Source organism: Episyrphus balteatus, chromosome 2 (assembly GCF_945859705.1).
Source record: "Episyrphus balteatus chromosome 2, idEpiBalt1.1, whole genome shotgun sequence".
NCBI lineage: Eukaryota > Metazoa > Arthropoda > Insecta > Diptera > Syrphidae > Episyrphus > Episyrphus balteatus.
Window position 1 is genome coordinate 73,246,723 of NC_079135.1, and position 21,785 is coordinate 73,268,507.

General features: G+C 30.2%; 2 protein-coding genes across 3 annotated transcripts in view; both read left to right on the forward strand.

Annotated features, from left to right (window-relative positions):
• LOC129910309 (protein deltex-like) overlaps window positions 1–21,785 on the forward strand; it is a 260,104-nt gene that overhangs the window by 166,927 nt on the left and 71,392 nt on the right. The window lies entirely within an intron of this gene.
• The window catches only part of LOC129910308 (teneurin-a), a 301,855-nt gene continuing 298,001 nt past the window's right edge, over window positions 17,932–21,785 (forward strand). For both annotated transcript variants that reach the window (XM_055987641.1, XM_055987642.1), the window contains exon 1: window positions 17,932–19,526. The gene's annotated coding sequence lies outside the window, so the exon portion shown is untranslated. The remainder of the gene's footprint in view (window positions 19,527–21,785) is intronic.

Here is a 21,785-nt window from a genome sequence, read left to right on the forward strand (position 1 = left end):
TTCAAGTTTCTACGATATCAGGAAGTTCTCCATAATTTTGATGATCTGTCAGTGAGTCAGTGAGTCAGTGAATCAGTGAGTCAGTTACGGTTTTTGCGATTTTTAAAGCCCTATATCTCAGAAACTACTCATCGTAGGAGGCTGAAATTTTGCGAGGTGTTTGGTTTTGACCAGCTCAACAAATGTAGCGAGTTTGAAATTTCTAGCATCTTTGGTGTGGAAGTTAGAGGGGGGTCGAAAATGGCCTGAGTTGTTTCCTGTAAATAAGGGTGTAGTGCCGAAGTTGCTAGAGAACTTGGCTGGGCACTACCGTGCCCCTTGATTAGAGGCTTTAAAAACGAAAGCCATTTAAAAATCGGCCGAATATTTCAGCTAATAAAGGTAAAATCAAAGAAAAGTTTTTTTACTGAACATTTTCAGAGTTTTGGATTAAAAATTTTAAAACTAAGTTATAAAATTATATTTTTTCGTCAGCAACTTAACTCTCCAATAGGATCCCATGAATTATCAGCTCCATAAAGCCAGAACGGCTACCTCAAATTTTTGAACAAAACTAGTCTAATTCGTTTGTCTAATGTTCTTTCATACAACATTTTTGCCCTACGCCCTAGTCAGAGCTCAGAGTGGAAATTTGTCCAATTTCATACGAATTGGAGAGTTTTAACCTGTCGGAAGTACACATCCGAAAACTCACTTAGGCAGATTCATAAAACAAAATTTGAACTTAAAACTTCAAAGATCTCTAAACTCCCCAAAATTTACTTTTTTCCAAAAATACAAAATTCTGTCGTTTTTTTCACTTCAAGGTCTTTACATGCACCAAAAATTGTCGTTTGTCCACCTATAGAAGATATTCAATACACACTAGAGGAGAATCATCAGAAAAAAAACCAACACCGATAAAATTGAGAACTATATGGCTTGAAAGGCACCAATCGTCAGGCTCAGCAAGAAATTCAAATTGTATCTAACCAAATGAAAGACCCACACAAGACCAATATATTAAAAAATGTATGTTAACACCCACATCCACAAAGTTCCAGTAGGTCCTTTGTCTAAAATGTGCATTTTGACCAAAAACAAGCTAACAGCGTCATTAAAAAAAAACTATCTTAGGTATGGATGACACATGATCTTAGGGTATTTTTCGATGCTGCATCTTATGGAATAAAAACCAAGATAATCTGATTTCTCTGAAAAAAGTATTGCTAAAAAAAACACTTTAAAGTTTGAAATTAAATAGCAAGTTCCGGGGATGGTTTTTGGAAAAAAAAAAATTGATGCCCTTTCATGTTATAGGTTCTGGAGTTTTTCTACATATTTTTGGGCATTCTGCTTTAAAGATGAAATTTTTCAATAGCTGATACCTATGTAGTCTTCATGTTGTTTTGCTTTAGAAAAATCTTTCATCTTTTCCTTTGGAAAACATCGTTATGTCAATCCCTAGATTTATCCCTTTAATTTCTATACTACCATCTACCATTTATTAAAAAAAAAAATAATCTCCTGGACAATTAAAAAATGCTTTTAATTGTGCTGCAGTGCTAAAATATATATTTTTTTCACTTAACTCACAAATAATTTTCTCTATAGAACTCCTTATCTATTGTATCTATAAACTCATACTCGTAGGAATACACAATAAAAATGATAGAAAGAAAAACAAAAGAATTTTAATTAAAAGTTCACGACTTTTTGTGAAATATAAGTTTTTATTTTATATCATAACTTTCAAAACAACAAAACACCTGTTTCGATTCACAAGCAGACAAGAAAAAAAATAATAAGAAACAAAGATTTTTGAGAGTTTAAATGCGAACCCATAGCTACATCTAACAACGTGACATCTAGTAATTTAAAAATTGCTAACGGCTGAACATTTTTTTTAATTCGTTCATACGAGTATTTTATATCTATGAAGGTACCAATAGTTTTCTATAATAAATCCGTTTGACTGCATGGAGTTTCTAAAAATATAAAAACTATATGGCAAACTGCAACATTATATAATAACTTTTTTTTATACTATTTATAACCAATGAATATACTTACATAGGTACCATACATACATTCATACTTTTGTATAAGGTACTTGGGAAAAATCAAAAGAAAAATAATTTCTAACAATTACTCCTCTAAAAATAAAAGTAATCAAAAAACATTTCTCTGACCGTACATCCAATGCCGTTTTTATATCAATGCCACACAACAAACGAAAAACGATACGTATTCGAACAAAGTTTAATGCCAAGAAAATAACGACTTCAATCGAATGTGTTCTTCCAATCTTTCATAAATGTATGTAGAGGAGAGTGGGGCATTGTGGACCATGGGGCACAAATCTTTTTTAGAAAGAAATATTGAATAGTTAGGACACTATGGTTTCAGGTGTTTCTCTGACACAGTTTGTAATTTGTGTGTTCCAGTTGGGACAGAACTTTATAAAGTAAAAAAACTAGTGGTGATGCAGTATCAACGAGCAAGCTTCCCAAAATGATAGCTATTTTTCTAGAAAAAAAATAATTCGGTTTTGTTACCGATATGTTTTCAGTGCCCCGTCTTCCCCTACCTAAAACTTTTGGAGAAACGAATGACAGAGTTGTTATAAAATTTTAACTTGCTCTATAGGGCAAGTATTGGTTTCGTGTAGAAAAAGAAATTGAGATTTTAATCAAAACCAACATTACGATGATGGAGAAGATCAAAAAAGTGGTTTTCGTCATGCCGTCCGTCGGTCCGTGCGTCTGTGCGTCTGTGCGTGTGTGCGTCTGTGCGTCCATCTGTACATCGAGCTAGGGCCTAAACGGATGGATGGATTTGCTTGAAACTTGGTACAGATTATTTTTACGTAATTACCTAGACCCATTTTTTTTTATTTTTTTAATATCTCCTTTCTATCTCCTATTAGAAACACGCATATCTCCCATATAACGTTTTCGAGGTATTGCAATTTTCTCGAAAACGGCTCTAAAGATTTTGATTAAATTTGGTGTACGTAATAGTCTAATTGATTCTAACAGAACTGCGTTTTTAGTTTTTCTCAAAAAATGCGGAGAACAGAAATATGGCGTTGCCGTTTTTCGAAAATCGACATATTTTTTAAGTTCATATCTTTCATCAAAGTATAAGTCAATTTTATCCAAAATTTACAGACATCATTTTGAAGTGTAAAATGTAAAAAAAAATATTAACAAACATTTTTGAAAAAAAAATTTTTAATTTTATTTTTTAACTTTGGTTTTTTTTTATATTTTTTTCAAAATCTTAAAATTTTAAAAAATATTTAAGATAAAGATACTTTCAACTACAAGAGCAAGTACGTGCGACCCCAGTCATGCATTTTATTTTTTTAATTTTCGTTTGAATGTGACTATTTTTTGCAAAGGTTGAGAAATGCGAAAGTAGGCTTACACTTGAAATAATTGGTCACATGAAAGAATTGAATCGATGCGTCTTGCACTTTATAATTGGCACCAAATGAAGATTTGCAAACGCTCTTAAACTTTAGCAAAATATTTTAAAAATAAGATCCTCTCAATAAGCATTTCAGCTTAAGCCTTTCAGTTAAGGACGCACTTAATACTAACTAAGGTTCTCAGATTACACTGGTCGGCAAAAATAAAAAAAAAAGTCGGAAGCAAGAACTTTGTGAGGTGATTCTAATTGACTTAAGTGTTTTCAGTTTTGTTCTATCACGTCTAGTTTTTGAGCTATACTCATCCTTATTTTCACTAAAAAGTAGCAAAAATTAATTTTCAATAAAGTTCTTTTTGATTTTTAATCAATCTTAAATATCTTTTCCAATATCTTTGAGAAAAAAAAAATAATTTTGAAAAAATGCAAATATATTTAGGACGATAATATATTGCGTTTTGAGATTTTATAAGAAGATTTTCAAAAACAAAATTTTTACGGTGGTTTAATTCGACGTCAAAAGTACCCGAAAAACGCGTTTTTGACCTGTTAATATTTAAATATTTCAAAAACGTGACGTGTCAGTGAAATTTTGACTTCGGATTCGGACTTAGCACACAAAAATAATTTAGAAAAGTATTGTTTGGTTCTCTTTTTTCGTTGCCGACCAGTGTTATTATAAGTTTACGTGGGTAGTACAAGGTTTCACCAAATGTGACAGAAAAAATGAGCAACCAAAGAAATTTAAAGAATAATTTGTGGCTTTAAGTGCTATTTAAAGGGTGATTAAATAGCAGCTATTAATTACTTTAAATGCTGCTCACTGCTATTCATATCTACTGTTTCTGGCACCTTGAGTGATGCTGTGGTTGGAATTCAGACATCAGACGAATTAATCTCAAGATTTATAGATAAATATAATATAACAACGCTGTTCAGCAATGACATCGACAACCACAATAGCTTAGTCCACTTCATATATGACCGACAGTAAAAATGCAACCCAGGAACAGACCGTTTTATCTGCTTTGTGTGTGGCTCTCTGTTCAGGCCATAATTCAGGACACGCTTTCATGTTATATAAAGTCTATATGTTGGACTGTTGGTGTATAAATCGTGATCGAAGCAAAAGAAAGGAAAACGGATTAAACCAAAGAAAATGAAGATTTCACTAAGAACCATTGCAAGAATAGGTATAAGGTATACGTATCCCAGAAGAAAATATAGGATAAGGATAGAAAGCAAGAGAACTCTTTCTAAAGAAAACTTAAATATAGAACTCAATACTAGGTATATTGTTAAATTTGTAGAGGTAACAATTATAAACGAAAAAACGGTAGGTTAGTTATATGGATGTATCCATTCAGAAATGATTGCAACATTTATTCTATACTATAAATGTACCTACTTTCTGCACACTTCATCGGTATAAAGGATTTACTTTAGTTCCCAGGAGAGAAGAGATAGAAAGAATATGGTACATTTCGAATTCGTCTTTGAGAAATAAAGTCTTTTTCTTTCAATGTAATTTTTTTTTATTTTATTTTATATTCTTTAAGGATAAAAATGAAGTTCCAGTCTTTTTCCTTGTGATTCATAAAAGGGGATAAGTTACATGTCTGGCTCATCACTTAATTGAACATAATTGATAGTAAAGAGGATCATATAGAAAAGGAGTTTCGTCTTTGTTAAAAAAAAAAAATAATTTTATTTTCTTACGGATTGGTAAATTGTCATCTTGTCATTTGTGGTTTTCATTTTTATTGGTATTGGGATTGAATATATGATTGAGGTAGTTTTTGTCTGTTTTTCTTTGTACATTTTTTGTTGAAGCTAATAAAAAGGAACAAAAGTTGTTTTTGGTACAAAAATTATTTTTTGTACACCTAAAAACTAAAATAAACACTTAATTAATTATAACCGCTTAACTTCAGATGAGAATATCTGCTATCAAAATAAAATGCATTAAAGCACTTATATTTTAGTTAGATAGTAGATTGAAAGGAAAGATTTTTTTTTAATAAAAATTTCATTGCATAGGTATGTCCCAAATTTGAAGAAAATCCGCCCACCCATTTAAGCAGTTTAAATAAGTACAGAAGTACGAAAAGATGCACCGATCGACGACGACGGACGGAATGATGAAAACTTTTCGATTTTTCCATCGACTAGAGGGAAGCAGATTAGAAAATCTCCTCTGTTACCTCATTTAAGCGGTTTCTGCTCAGCATTAAATATTATAGAGGTACATTTTTGGTGCAAATTGCAGTCATCTATTTTGTTTTAAATCTAATAGGTACTAAATTAAAGTTTCATTATTCCTGTTTTAGCCCATCAATCATCAAATTTTTTTTCGCAGAGAGGTAGTGACCCCACTGAGAACTTTAAACTAGTTTTTTGGGAAAATTGGGCCTCAACCAAAAGTCACCATCTTGGATTTAAGGAAAAATAAGTTATTGTGATTTTTGATTTTTAATATAAATAATCTTCATACATTTTTCCATATTTTTCGAGTTAATTTGAAAAAAATTATACCCTTACATACCCATTTATCTTCAAATGTATGAGTACTCAAAAAGGGTATAACGTTTAAGCTGCGTAAGGGTATAGTATTTTCAAATGAACTCGAAAAATATGGGTCATATAGAAATTTTATTACGATAAAATATGAAAAAAAATAAGCTCTCAGTGACCCCCTCTACCTTACAATAAAAAAAAATTACGATTTAATTTTTTTCATTTCAGCTTTATTTTTTGTACATTCCGACTAAGCTCTTTAAAATAAACCAGTGTTGCCATTTAAAATATGGTCGCAAGAAGTGGTTACCAATTTATCAGGCTTTGAATTTACGATTCCGAAAAATTATTATTATTAAATTTATGCCCAGTGCCCACTAGCGGATGACTCTGTTCCTGCGGGGTGTGTTAATAGTGCATAGTGTTTCCGATGCATTGTCAGTCGAAGAATTTTTCATCGAACCAATTTTTTCGTTCAATTTTATTGTTTTCAACGAGTTCATCAGCGACCGTCAGAGGCAGCAACTGGGATGTTTCTTTGGTTCTTAATTGTTAAGAGGTTTTGGGTAAAAGAACAGCTCTTTCTATTTTTTGCATAAATAACAAAACTCCATCTTGAAGAATAAAATACTTCAAAAGTATTTTAATTAATATATATGAAAAATGAAAGTATACTCTGGCGCGTTGGTTCGTACGATGGGACCAAAGGTCTAAGTTCGATTCCCAGCCTCCATCTTCTTGTGAGGAATTAAAAAAGCCTCCAAGAGTATCATTGTCATGAAAAGTGCATTTCTGCTTAACCGTTCGCTCCGTCGATAAATTAAGTCCCAAATAAATTACACGCACACAAGAATAGTTGAGAGATGTAAGTCACTATAGGCCTTGCTTTTTCATTGATTTTGCATGCAAAACATATTTATATTATTTATTTACTCTCAAAAATTACCATCGGATCTCCAATAAATATGGGGCAAAAGTTTAAAAATTAACTTCAATCATTTCTTTCAATGAATTCTCACATTTTCTAAGGAAAATTTTTTTCGCTTAGGTACCTTTTATAACAAATACACACACTCATGATGCTTCTTAATAATCTCAATTGAGTTCATTTAAAATTCTTCCTTAAGCCCTCAAGTCTTGTCAAAACAAAATTTGTTGATCCGATTTAATTCTTTCAACAAAATTGACATTCCAAAAAAAAAACACCTTCCGATCCCGAGGGCAAGAAAGCCATCAGCGAACGCTCAACCAAACACATGTCAGTGACATAGCAATTAAAACTTTAAGAATTGTCATCTTTGCGTACAACTTTGATTCCCATATACAATATCCCACAAAATAAACCCGCCAAGTGAACACAGGCACTGTGGCACCCTCAGACATCAAGAAACCGAGGTCGCCCCCATTTTTCAGGGATTAGATCGGCTGAGCGTAATTCATTACAATGATCCAACAATGAGTAATAAAAACTCCCCATATAACCACCGCGATGTTTTCTTGCCTGCCATCAACGATGACGGTCTATCGGACAAACATTTTGGTGAAAAAAAAAAATTGAAAAAATGAAGACCCCAAGACTAAGCTGGTACAGGAGTTATAGGTATAAGTAAAGTATATATGTTGCGGAGTTGGTCGTCGTTGTTACCATGACAGGGAATCGTTCAGGATTAATCTTGGAATTGTTTTGAAATGTTTAATATCCGGTGTTCATTCGTTGTTGAATCGCTAGCTGGCTGCTCGTTTTGTGTAGGTTTTTTTTTTTTTTTTTTTGTTTCTCAAATGAAGGCAGTATAAGCAGGGCAATCCCTCATGTCGAACAAGATGAAGGAAGAAGCATATACGAGATATAGATGTACACTACGCGTCACTTGAATAGAAACAACATTTTTTCTTAAGAAAATAGCGATTGGCGCTTTGGTGAGGTAACTTAGTAGATTTTTGGTTTTGCATTTTCAAAGAGGAACTTTTAACAAACAATGTTGTAAAAAACAAAAAACCCAAAACAGAAACCGTATGGCTACAAGTTGCGATTTTTCGCATTACTTCACAAAAACAGTGTTTTTTTTTGCGTCACTTGAATAGAAACAAGCTCTTAAATAAGATAAAAATGATGAAAAATCATGGACAACACTAATTTTAGCAAAGCAGTATTAAACTTTGATATTATTTACACATTATATCCAATGGTGGGCTACGAGCTACCATTAGACACCACAGAAAATGCATAAATAGAATTTAACATTGAAAATGCACTTGTACTGTACACAATGGTGGACCTAATTGGAGAAAGTGATAAAAGTGTTTGGTAACTTCTTACAAATTAAGAAAATGACATTTTCTACAATTTAAGGATTAAATAAGTGAAATAAACTTTCGTTTTCATCCGGAATGCATCTGTTTTGTTTCTATTGCGTTGTTTTTTCTGGAACTATCCTTGTGCAATCTCTAAGACGGTTGTTTTTCCACGTTCTTAAACTTCCCAAGAGCTTCTACCATTATTTCTTTGTAAAAGTTTGCATCTTTTTTCGAAGCGTAAAGCTTCAATTTTGCTATTGCACATCATAAAAACAAAGCGTATTACTATAGGTAACACATTTTAGTGCCCTTTGGTGGCGATGCGATAAAAGTTATTCTTTCCAATGAAATAGGACTATTATTAACGTGGTCCATCTGAGTTGGTATGTTTTCCTTTAAAAAACCACTCTTTACCTCACTTCTTTTCAGTTCGAATGCAACTATAAAATAGTTAACTTTTTTGTAATCTTAGTAGAACTTAAAATGTTGTTATTTTGCATTTTGAGGCTTTTTTAATGTTGTGCACCTTTTATAACTTCCATGATGGAACAAACCAACACATTATCATCGCACTAACACCACGTTTTTGACCACTTTTAGCGGCAAAGTGAAGGAAATTGCAGCTAGTTGTTAAATTATTTTTTTTTCTGCTCTTGATTTGGGTCTTACCTGTCTTATTTTTTTATTTAATCACTAGTTTACGATATTTTAAAAATATTCTCATCCAAATTTGGCAAATTTTTCAATGTCTTTCGCGATTTTGCATAGTGCATTTCCAATGTTAGCTTCTATTTATGCACTATTGGTAGCTCGTAGCCCAAAATTGGTTATATTGTGCAAATAATGTCAAAGTTTAATATTGCTTTACTAAAATTAGTGTTGTCCATGATTTTTCATCGTTTTTATCTCATTTAAGAGTTTGTTTCTATTCAAGTGACGCAAAAAAAAACACTGTTTTTTGTGAAGTAATGCGAAAAATCGCAACTTGTAGCCATACGGTTTCTGTTTTGGGTTTTTTGTTTTTACAACATTGTTTGTTAAAAGTTCCTCTTTGAAAATGCAAAACCAAAAATCTACTAAGTTACCTCACCAAAGCACCAATCGCTATTTTCTTAAGAAAAAATGTTGTTTCTATTCAAGTGACGCGCAGTGTATGTTCCTATTTTTACGACCGACTGCTTCTCTGAATTGAAGAGAGAGCTAAATGCGATTAGAAATCCATCGACATCATCATCGATGATGATTAAACGAATGTGAAATGTATGTTCCTCACTGCTGTTTTTCGAGTACCTACCAGCAGCCAGAATCACCATCATCACAGTTCACAGAAGTTGGTTGGACCATGTAATAACTATACCTACGAACGGACAAACGACCATCGAGTTGAAGTGGTCTATCGGTTTGAAATAGGAATATGATTTATTTAAGAATAGAAGTTCCAGCTCCAGCTCCAAGAGACTTTGACCGTTCACGACTTGACTATACGTATGATTGTTTGTTGAATAGAGACAGAGAGAGAGAGAGTGGAAGATGTTTATTTTTAATGAGGATTTAATGGACGGCTTATTAGAATTACCATTGAATTGTTTTAACGATTGCCCTCGTTGTTAGGTAGATATATGGAAATTCAATCGTTTGGGAGCTTCCATTCATAGAATTATAAATTTTACAAAACAATCATATGGTCTTTATACCTACAATAATCGCTTCGATATATACATATACGGGTTGCTGTATATAATGTATGATGATTGAAGGTATGCAAAACGGATCTTATCATTATAATTCTGTCCAGAAGAGAGGTTATATTTGTTCAACTGGAATATTTTGCTCCTATAAATGACAGACTAAGCCAATATACTTCAAATAATAATCGCATCGGTATTTATTCCACATCAAGTATATAAGCTAGATAAGTTAAATCGGGCTATAAGAATTTCTGACAGGTAATTTCTAAGCGATTGACTACAAATCTCGGAAACGGGACTATTGGAATCAGATTATCTAATGTTTTTTTTTTTTCTTGTTGTGTGAGCTTAAAATATTTTTTTTCTATGGTTTAATTAGAAGAGGGGTTATTAAGCTATCTTTATCTACTAATATACAATTGTATAACAAACAATTTTTCTCCAGTAAAGCTTTGCAGAAGCTAGTATTGTAAGAAATCATTTTTTTTTTAAATGCATTTGTTTTCTATTATAAACTAGAAAACAATATTTATTGCAAATATGTACCTAATACATTTTTGCATTAAAAAGAAATTGTATTCCAACTGAAAAAAATTTGCTTAAAAAAAATTTATTGGAAATGAAAAATATTTGCATTAAAAAAAAATTTTTACTGCCAATACAAAAATGTTGCATTAAAAAAAAGTTATTGCAACTAAAAACTACAAAGGACCCAGCACATTTTGTATGGGAAGTGGCAACCAATGAAATTGTCTGAAATCTTAGTATGTTGTTCTCTTGAAGCCCTTGATCAAAAGTCGACATGGGCAGAAAGTCGAAAAATGGACAGTTTTTAAAATAACGGGTTTTTTCCGATGACTATCTCAAACCTTTTAAAAGGGATAGTATCTAACTCTCTATATTGTGTTTTGCGCTATTTTTTAGTGGAATCCATTATTTTTTAGGGTCGCTGAAACCGAATCCGAAGTCCATCTTGCCCCATCACGTCAGGTTTTCAAAATAACCTCAAAAAATATTAGAGCCTCAAACAAATTTTTTTTTGATCTGGGAGTGCGACTATGTTTATTATATGTTTTTCGGGTCGCTGAAACCAGATTCGAAGTCTTTTTTGACCTATCACGTCAGGTTTTCGAAATAACCTCAAAAAAGATGTTCGTTTCTTTTTTATGTTATCTCGAAAACCTGATGTGATAGGGCAAAATAGACTTCGAATCTGGTTTCAGCGATCCGAAAAACATATATTTAGCACTGTCGCACTCCCAGTTCAAACAAAAAATTTTTTGGGACTGTGACATTTTTTGAGGTTATCTTGAAAACCTGACGTGATGGGGCAAAATGGACTTCGGATTCGGTTTCAGCGAAAAACACAATATAGAGAGTTACTATCCCTTTTACAAGGTTTAAGATAGTCATCGGAAAAAAACCGTTATTTAAAAAACTGTCCATTTTTCGACTTTCTGCCCATGTCAACTTTTGATCAAGGGCTTCAAGAGAACAACATACTAAAATTTCAGACAATTTCACCGAGGGCCACTTCCCATACTAAATGTGCGGGGTCCTTTGCATTGAAAATTAAGTTTTTATTGCAAATAAAAATGTTTTAGGTACACAAAAAAAAAAAAATTTATTGCAAATATATAGCTACCTAAAAATTGTTTGTTTTGAAAAAAAAAAATTCAATGCAAAATGTATGCATTAAATATTTTTTAATGTTCGTCGAATTTCTTACGATTTTAGCTATTTGAATATACATTAGCAAGAACCTAATTTATGGTTAAATAGCCAAAATCGTAAGAAATTCGAGGAATATTTAAAAAAAGTTTCTTAGTGCAAAAATTTTTTTTATTTGCAATACATTTTTTTTTAATGCAAAATATTTTTATTTGCAATACAAATTGTATTTTCAATGCAAATATTATTCAATTGCAATAACTAACATTTTTACTTGCGATATAGGTACTATAGGGCAAGTTTAGGATTCGTAAAAAAAATCGAACTCGAGATAACAATTTTACATGACATTACGATGATGGAGAATGCCAAAAAAGTGGGTCCGGCAATTCTGTCTGTCTGTCTGTCTGTCTGTCTCTATCTGGAGCTGCAGCCTAAACGATTGAAGTGATTTTCTTCAAACTTGGTAGTTAGCAGTTTTTGGTGATTCCTTAGAGGGGAAATTGAAATTTTTTTTTTATGACCAAAACTAACGGTACCTGCCATATAACGGAAATAGAAAAGGTAATTTTTTTCAAAAACGGCTCTAACGATTTTGATTAAAATTTTTGTGTGTAGTACTACACATAAGGGCCAACTTTTTAAATAAAAAAAATATTTTTTGTACCGTTATTAACGGTACCTGTCATAGAACGGTTTTTTTCGTTTCTAAATATCTCGTACAAAATTTTCCCGATTTAAATGAAAATTTTTATACAAAAGTGTGTAAGTAAAGATAATATTAAAATTTTAGAAAATTTTCAAAAAACGCATTTTTGGTTTTTTTAAAAATATTTCAAAATTTTTTTTTGAAAAATCAATTTTTTGAAAACGGATCAATGAAAAATTTTGAAATTTAGTTTTTATGTGTAAATTAATTATTTCTTCAAAATGGCATACCAACTTTTTTTTTGAAAAATGTTAAAAAAATTTATATATAAAAAATTATTTTTTTAAAAAACGGCTCCTACAATTTTCAAAATTTTTTTTCTAAAAATACCTTTTTATACGAGAAATAAAATGGCATATTTGTTTTTCTTTTTTAAGATATTTTAAAACGGAGTTTTATTAATTATAAAAACAGATTTAATTTTTTTATACTACTTATGAAATTTCTTCAAAATATCAAATTTTAAATTTCTTGAATAAAAAGCTTTAACATTATAGTTACTTTAAGCATAAGAGCAAGTACGTGCGACCCCAGTCGTGCAATTTATTTCTTAATGCTTTTTTTTTTTTTTGCAATCATTTTTTTAATGCAATTTTTTTTTATTTGCAATACCTAAATATTTTTTTTTTTTAATTTTAAAAGCATTTTTTTAATTGATATTTTTACAACCCGTACAGAAGCAACTTAAAAATCTTATTTAAAAAGTTCATCATTTTCTATTCAGCCTCAATTTGTAGCTAATTTCAAAGAGTATTGAAATTTCTCATTTACATTGCCATGGTTAATTACCATATGGTTTATTATAATGAAAACATAATATGAACTTCAAGTTATCATGTTTCACCCAAACAATACAAGTATTTTGTAAAAATGCATATTATACCGCTTAATATAATTTCTCACCAAAATTATCGAATATTAAAATAAAACCTTAAATTCTTTTAGATACAATCCGATTCAAATCACCCGCATTTCATTTCACCAAAACAAAGGTATACTTTGAATCAAAGACTTTGTAAAACAAGAAAATCATAGAACAAGACCGCACGTCTTTACTAAATTTTTATTCACATATGAGATTAAGATCACCCAACCGATCGTCGACTTTGATCGACGACCGACCATCGATCGCCCCTGCCGATCGGTCGTCGTCGTGTCGGTCGGTTGAAAAATTTGACACCCGGTGTGTTTAAGAGTGTCCAAATATCAAATTTCGAGATTTCATCGCATGCCGATTGGTTTTGGATTCATACGATATATTTTGAATGTGTCATCGACACGAACCACAATGATTTCCCACACATTTCGTATGTGAATATTTCATACATGAAAGATGCAATACCTTTTATTCAAAAGAGACCCTCATTAAGATATCGGGCATCAGCAGGGACTCACACTCAGGGTGTAAATATACTTGTATGTATCTTTGTTATATAACAAAACATGCAGTTTGCCAGAGGTTCATATTAAATAAAAATGTGTTGACAGGTTTTGACAGTTATATGGAAGTTGTGCCTGACATTTTGTGGATTTTTTGCTATTTAAATTAATTTATGTTGCGTCATGAAAATAAGAAATGAGAAATGAGTCATTTTTCGAATGCATTTATTTCTTATAGCAAATTATTATATTCGGTATATACGATTTTATAAGATTGTATGACTCTTACTAAAAGAAAAAAGGATATGTAAACGTTTGTCTTTAAAATGTTTCAACTGTTGGCATTTTATACTTCTTAGAAGAACAAACAAAAAATCTATTTTTTTTCGTTCAGACAAAAAATAAAACTGTTAAGCCTTTAGCCTTGGCCAGATTCTTTTAAATATATCACACATTTTTGGTGGCTTTTTTCCAAATAGTAATTAATTAAGTTAGTATCTTATTAACAATATTCTCCAAGCTTAAATTAATCTCCAAATATAAGTTTTTAATGGGACGTGCAAATTACAAAACGAAATTGAAGTTTTGTCTATCTTTGTTTACTGAATGAAGAAACTACACTTAGGAGCAAAAAAACGGAATTAAATAAATTCTTATATTAAAAACAAAAATTGCAATGGATGAAATACATATTTTTTCTTCGAACACTCATTGAGACCATTGTTGGGAAAAACTTCATTTTCTGTTTAAATGTTAAATTTACCAGATATTCTCTGTTTCAATTTCAGTCTTTTTTTTACTTACGATAGTTTTAGCGTTATCTGTCAATGAATTGCACTTCATTTTAAATTTTCCAGAGGAGGTACATTGTACACTCTGTTTCAATTTCAGTCTTTTTTCCTTAGATACTTCATTTATGCTGATTGTATCTTTATAAAGTGAACAGATTTTTAAATTCATTTACTTAAAGCTTTTGTTTCAAGCTTTTTAATAGTACCATTAACATTCATGTATGTCAAATACATCCTGATCAATTATCGTTTTTACAGAACGCAGTTTGATTCCATGTTTTGCTCTTAAGTGTATTTGAATGAAAAAAGGACTCCAAAAAGAAAAAAAAGGGCAAATGAAGTTACTGTCCTTTTAAAGTAACGGTAGCATTTTAAAAACGTAGGCCAGTAAAATTTGTATGACTTCGGGTTCAAGTTCAGCACCCTTGAAATTTTTAGAAAAGAATATTTTGCATGGTTCTTTTGGAAAAAAATTTACAGGATTTTTGTATTATTTATTTAGAACTACATAATTGAGGGGATGTTTCAGTTAAAATTCAAAAATAACTTTTATACCTAAGGACCGCCCTAATACATGTGTGTATATTATGTACTTTACCTAGACGACAAAATATTGTTTTTTGAGATTGCATAAATTGCTTTGTATTTACAAACTTAATTGTGATGTAATTCGACGTCAAAAGTATCCAAAACCGCTTTTTTTTTAAACTTTTTATATTCAAATATTTCGTAAACGTGACGTGCCAGTGCAATATTAAAGATCCTTTAAAAGAGTATGGTCAAGATTCTGGATTTCTGTACAAATTTTAATTTTTTTTGAAAATTGAGATACGGGAGAATATAGAACCAAACAGTTTATTTTTCCGCATTATAAAATACTTTCAAATAATGTGTCATAAGACCAGTTCTGAATATAAAATTTCTAACTTGATCAACACTTTTTCGATTCCATCAGTCTTCCACTTGCAGTTAAAAAAAATCCAACAAATAAATTTAAAAAAAAAGCACGTATACGCCACAGTGTACTTAGAAAACTTGCAAATAATGTGAATTACAACTTTGGCCTTGCTGCCATTTGTGCTCAATAATTGAACAACAACTTCGCTTGAATTAAGGGCCAGATTGTTTATAGCTGATCATCTTTAAACCATGGTTATACCTAAATTTTATTAATATCCTCGTTATTTTTATTTTTTTTTCTGAGAATCGGTTGTTTTGAAAAACTAACTTTCAAACTCAAAATTAAGAATAACAATTTGAAGAAAAAAAATCTACCTAATTTATTTTAAAGTTGTATGAACTATGTTTAGTTTATTTTTAAGTCCTAACCTTTTTTTAATTTTTTTTTGTTCTAAGAAAACTTTTTTTTTTAACGTGGCTGCGCAAGTTGGTAGATTAATTAATTTACCATTTACCCACCATTTACCATTCTTCAAATATTTTTTTAAGTTGTATGAGGATACAATAAAGTGACACAGTATTCTGAATTAATTGCGTTTTTCAATATTGCGTTATGGCAATAAATCCCCAATTTTTTTTTTAACTAAAAACAATAAAATTATATAAACAAGCAGTTAATAATAAAAAAGACTTTTAAAATTTTAAACAATTTAGAAAGATGCTAAGGCCATTTAAGTAAAAAAAATTTGTTATTAATCCCGACAAACAATTTTGTCTCTAAATAAATGCAATTGTTACTTCTGTAAAGCATTATAGAAGCAAAATTGTTAGTAGGGATGTTCTATACAAGGATTGTTATTAATAAGTTATCTACAATCCACAATGAAAATTACTATTTTTTTGCTTAAAAAAAGTTCTCCTTCCTATCAAATTTTTTTTGTTGTGAATTTAAGTCATTAAACAACAGGTTGTGGAATTGCAAAAGAGATAAGTATAAGATGTTTCTCTTAAGTTTACCGTAAATAAACATAACATCATTGACTCATTGTTCATTCCATTATTCATTCTATTATGGTTCATTCCTTCATTTATCTGGGAAAAATTGTTTTTGTTTCTTATTTTCTTCTCTTTAATTAAACATGTTCCAGAATTTTTTCATCACTTTGACTTCGAATAATTCGAATATATCTCTGTGAATTTGGATTCCAATTTCTAATTAGGTATATATCTTTTTTTAATCCAAATTCACAAAAATACAGTTATATAAGTGAATTTTGTATCTCTCTTTGGTGAGTTCGACTTCGAATTCGAAATGGACCAAATAAATTATTACATTCCTCAATGGTTTATGTCCTTGCTTATGTGAATGAACTCCCATCAAATTTAGAAGAGAAAATGCAGTTACAACACAACAATTTCCTTCGACCATTTAACTGCTATTCACTATGAATTGTGGAATGTGTATTACAAACATTTTGGTGGAAGCTAATCTCTCATTCGATCCTTCTTACTAAATTCATTTTGCTTCTTGAATACAAAAATTCATTCGCAATCATGAATATTTTAACATTTGTTGATATTTATTTTAAAGAGAATTATATTTCTCTTTTGGATTTTTTTAGTTTGGATTTTTTTTTCTTTTTTTTTTTAAACTACTAACATAGTTCCTACTTCCAACACTTATTTACATATAAACAGCTAATAAAATTATGAATTAAAACCTTTCAAGGAGTAGGTTGAATGTTGAAGTTGAATCCATTAAAAGTTAATTTCGTTTCGTGTATCCTAGAACCTAGAGATAGCTTTTGAACTAGGTACTTACTCTTTGTAAATAAAATAAATAATGGCGGCGGAATTTTCATTAAAAATTGGTCTAAAATTCTCTCTTTTGTTTATTGCGCAAATGCTCAACTTCAAACTGCCATCCATATCCAACAGATAGGAAGAGATATAAAGAACTATAAATAAATTTTCATTTCATTATGATTTTAAATGTTTTTTTTTTTTTAATTCCTTTAGAGTATTTTTGTTTCGGAGAACTGTGAACTCTTTTCTCTGTTTTACTCAAAAATTAACATGCGTACTGGAACAACCATTAACTAGTATAGACAACAAAAGTATAACATCATACCAAAAAAAAACTTCAATCTACAGCATCAGAGATAGATTAGAAACTTATAAGAAAATCTTGACTTGAATTTGACATTTCCTCTGCCATCATGTATGAAAGATACAATATTTTGTTGCTGTCAGTTCGATATCTCCAAAGAGCAACGTACAAACTTGGTGTAAACAAACACAAATCAAACAAACATTTTTGCCTTTGCTGTGTGTTCCATTGTATATATATTTCCATAGTACTATCATGAAGTAAAACGATCTTAGGAACTCTAGTGGTGACTTGAAAAAGCAGAATTTGTATGAAAAAAACACACTGAGCGCCACCTCAAAAAAGTGGCGACATCAACTAATACTAAATTCGACTTCATGATAGTACTATAGAAATATATATACAATGGTGTGTTCCATCGAACACAGATCATTCGCCCATCATCTTTAAACTTCATGTGACTTTATACCAGTTCTCTATAAAAGAAATAAACAGAGAAAACCCTGAGAAGACTGACAATAATCACACACAAAATTCATCGGTGTGCCTGTGCCGCGCCGACGTTTAGCCAGAGCACACGAAAACACAACATAACACCGAACGAAATTATACACTAGCAAAAAGATAGAAAGATACTTTTTCGGTTTGATTGCCAGCCAGCAGCAGCGCCATTCAATCGCATGTTTAAGGTTTTAGTCTTAAATACTTCGTCGGTTTGTTGGGACGTTCGAGTCCTGGCACTATTCGTGGTAATCTTAACTATGTAATCGCGTTTAACCACTCTGATTAATCCAAATAATATCCTGTTTAACAAAAAAAAAAAAAAAAACAAAACAAAAAATTAATAAGAACCATAACAATACCTTATCTATTTGTATTTGAAAGGAAAAATAACATTACTCCACCTGTTAAAAGATGTGAATGTATTTGTTTAAATTTTTTTCATTAAGGACTAATATGTATCTTTGAAATTTATGGTTTCATGTATATTCAAGAATACCAACATATCGGTAGAAAATAAATTTTTTGCAAAATAAGAAAAAAACCTAACCAAAGGATATTCAGAGTGTTTTTTTTTTGTATATTCGTTGTTCCTCAAAACCACCCGCATACAAAACAAAAAAAAAAAAAAAAGTATCTTCATAACCTCAAGCCACAACATCCATCTATTGTTCATCTTGGTTGGGCTTTGATTATGTTTTGTATTTGTTGTTTTCTTTTTTAAGTGTACCTACATAATACCAGAGTTGTGTAGAGTGTGTTTATATGTGTGTGTGTGTATGTGTTGATGTGCAAAATGATTAATTAACAGAGAAATCGATTTTGGGAAATAAAAAGATACGTTCATCCTAAAATCCTATACTCTATACAGTAAATCTTCTACCTAGGTACTAGCTATACTACCTATAGATATTTTGTGTGCAAATAATAATTTCCTTTTTTCGCTCCTCCCGTGGGGATACATTTTTTTACACAAATTTTTTGCCCACACCTATACAACACCATCAATCTATCAATCAAAATGGAACGAAAATACCTATTTAATTAAAATACCAACACAACAAAAAATAAAGGAAAAAAAAAACGGATTTTCGTGAAAAGCGATTTCTATACAACAAATTGCGAATAAAATAAATAATTCAATTTAGTGCACAGAGTTATTTTTTTTGTATTTACATATTTTTTTGCAAAGTGAAAAAAAAAATTAAGTGTGAAAGTGTCCCCCAAAAGTGCATGATTGTTTTTTTTTTTTATATCGAAACAAAAGTATCGACACCTAAAAGCGAAGGCTGTATTTTTTTTTATATTGTGTATTTTGGTTGATTTGTCGTTGTTGTTGTGTGTGCAAATCCAAATAAATGCAAAAGGATTATTGCGAAGGATATCAGTGGATTGCAAATGTTTCTCGCTACCAAAAAGTGGGCAGGATGAATTGAAGTTTTTTTCCTATTTATTTTTATTATATATCTACTATGTATGAACGAGAAACGATGGTCTTGTTAGACAAACAACAACAGCTGCATTCAGGATTAGGATCAATGGAATAGAATGTAGGTAACAAAAAATTTATATTATATAGTTTTATTTAGTTTTATTATAAACAACCCTTATTACGGTGCAATTTGAATGATGGTGTACATAGTTAAGCAATATAATAGATAGGTAAAAAGGTAGGTAGGTACTTTTAGGATTTTGTTTTTATCCTCGGATAATGGTAGGTAGGCTTCTAGGATGGATAGAAAAGTACTAAGGTAGTTGAAATATCTATTATTTCGTTTTTTTTTTTTTTTGTATAGGTAGGTAATCAGATTTGTGATGTTTTATGCAATATTTTTTTTCGCGTTTTTATAGAAAAAAATGTACAGGTTTAGCATAAATGAATTAAGTAATTTGTGTCCCTTAATTTTGTTATTAAAACTTGCGCAAATTTTCTAAATTGTTTTTTGTAAAGCACCAAAATGATTGAAATCTGTGTTTTGCTTCAGTGAAAGGAATTAAAAATTTTAAATTTTTTTAAAGCAAAGTCGAAATATGATACTTATTTATATGCAATTCTTTAACCCTTTGCTTCCTAGTGGTTTCACCATGAAACCACCTATTAATTATTTTTTATTTTTTATTGCAATAACCAAAATTTGAAAATTATTGCATGAGCTATTGCATTATGACCAACAAAAAATTTAATATCTGTATAAAAGTTAATATTTAGTTAAAAAAAATGCAGGATTTGTGAGGGTTTTCTCAATTTGTCAAGTAGCCCTAAGCTTAGAGCTATAAAATCAAATAACGGTAACACTGAAAGAGAAAGTTTATAAAGGTTCTTAAATCTATGGAATATGTAAACATGTTTTTCATCAGAAAATTTGCTTTTCCAATCTAAATAATAGTTTAATAAGACTTTTTGGCAAAACACATTGGTTTGTACGCGCATTTTTATAATTTAGTTTTTTTTTTACTAAAAAATGGACTTCAACTTTTGTACTCTCAGCTGAAAACATTCCTTATACAATGTAATTACTAGTTCAATCATTATTTTTTCGTTTTGGTGTGTAATTAGAAAATATAAAAATTTGTTGTCAAGATTTTTGTGATTTTTCGTGAAAAAAATTTAAAAAAAAAAGTTACTCCGGGAACAAAGGGTTAAGGTGTGAAAACACGGGGAATATCAGTGCTATACATTTTGAAATACCTATTAAACTGTTTTTAATGATGTTTTTGTGTTTTCGAGCTTTTCTTCTGGAATTCAAATTTGAGTGTCAGAACTTTATACATACCTATGATTCTTTGAGCTAAATTATTATAAATGTTTTTCTATAGAATTTTGTTCTGCAAATTCTGAAATCAGAAATACCTCATCTACATCATTCTACTATCAAAATGTTGCAAAACAGTTAGGTACCTAAATAGACAACAAACCGTTGTTCATGGTAAATTGAGGTTATGTTACATCCTTTTTTTCTCTACAAAATTTATAAAATTAGTAATTATGTAGGTTAGGGTGCTTCTTATATGGTCGAAAAAATGTTTTTCTTGATTTCTTAATGGGACACCCCTGTATTATGTTCTACCATATAAGCATAGTATAGGTATAGTATTTTTTTCTGATTTTAATATTAAAATTTAGAGGTCGCTACCATTCACTAAAGATTTAAGTAAAAAAAAAAATCAATTTCAACCAAATTTTTTTTGTTACAATACAAAGTACGCTTAAGACCCGATTTTTCAATCTTCTAATAAACAGTCAGTTAACTGTCTGTCGAATAAAGATATTAGGCTCATAAACAAGCAGATAAAATCATTGAATTTTTGAATTAAGAATGATCACTCAGTTAGCTATTCTACAGAATAACACAAAAAAAAATGTCAAATTCAAAAATATTCAAAATTAAACTTCATTTTTATTCCGCTGTATTTTTTATCAAAATTTCTTTCAAAACAGTTAAATATTTAATATAAAGTACTTAATTCTGATTAAAAATTTTAAAATTATCTGAAAAAAAAAACAAAATTTGGTGTATTTTTCAAAACTTTGAATTGTGGTAGCGACCCCTAGAACGTGTTTAAACTGGACCAAATTTTACCCAATTTATATTTAAGCAGGAAGAACAAAATGAAAGGGTGTTCCATTAAAATTTCAAAAAATTATTTTTAAGAAGCACCCTAATGTAGGTATATTTTCCTTTCTCTTACGGCCATATTTTTCACTCTGGATTTAGTTTGGATTAAAGTTGATTTTAAATCCAATCACTTTAATCTGAATTTCGTAAACCCAAAGGATTTAATTTTTTGTTTATTATTCACTAAAAAAA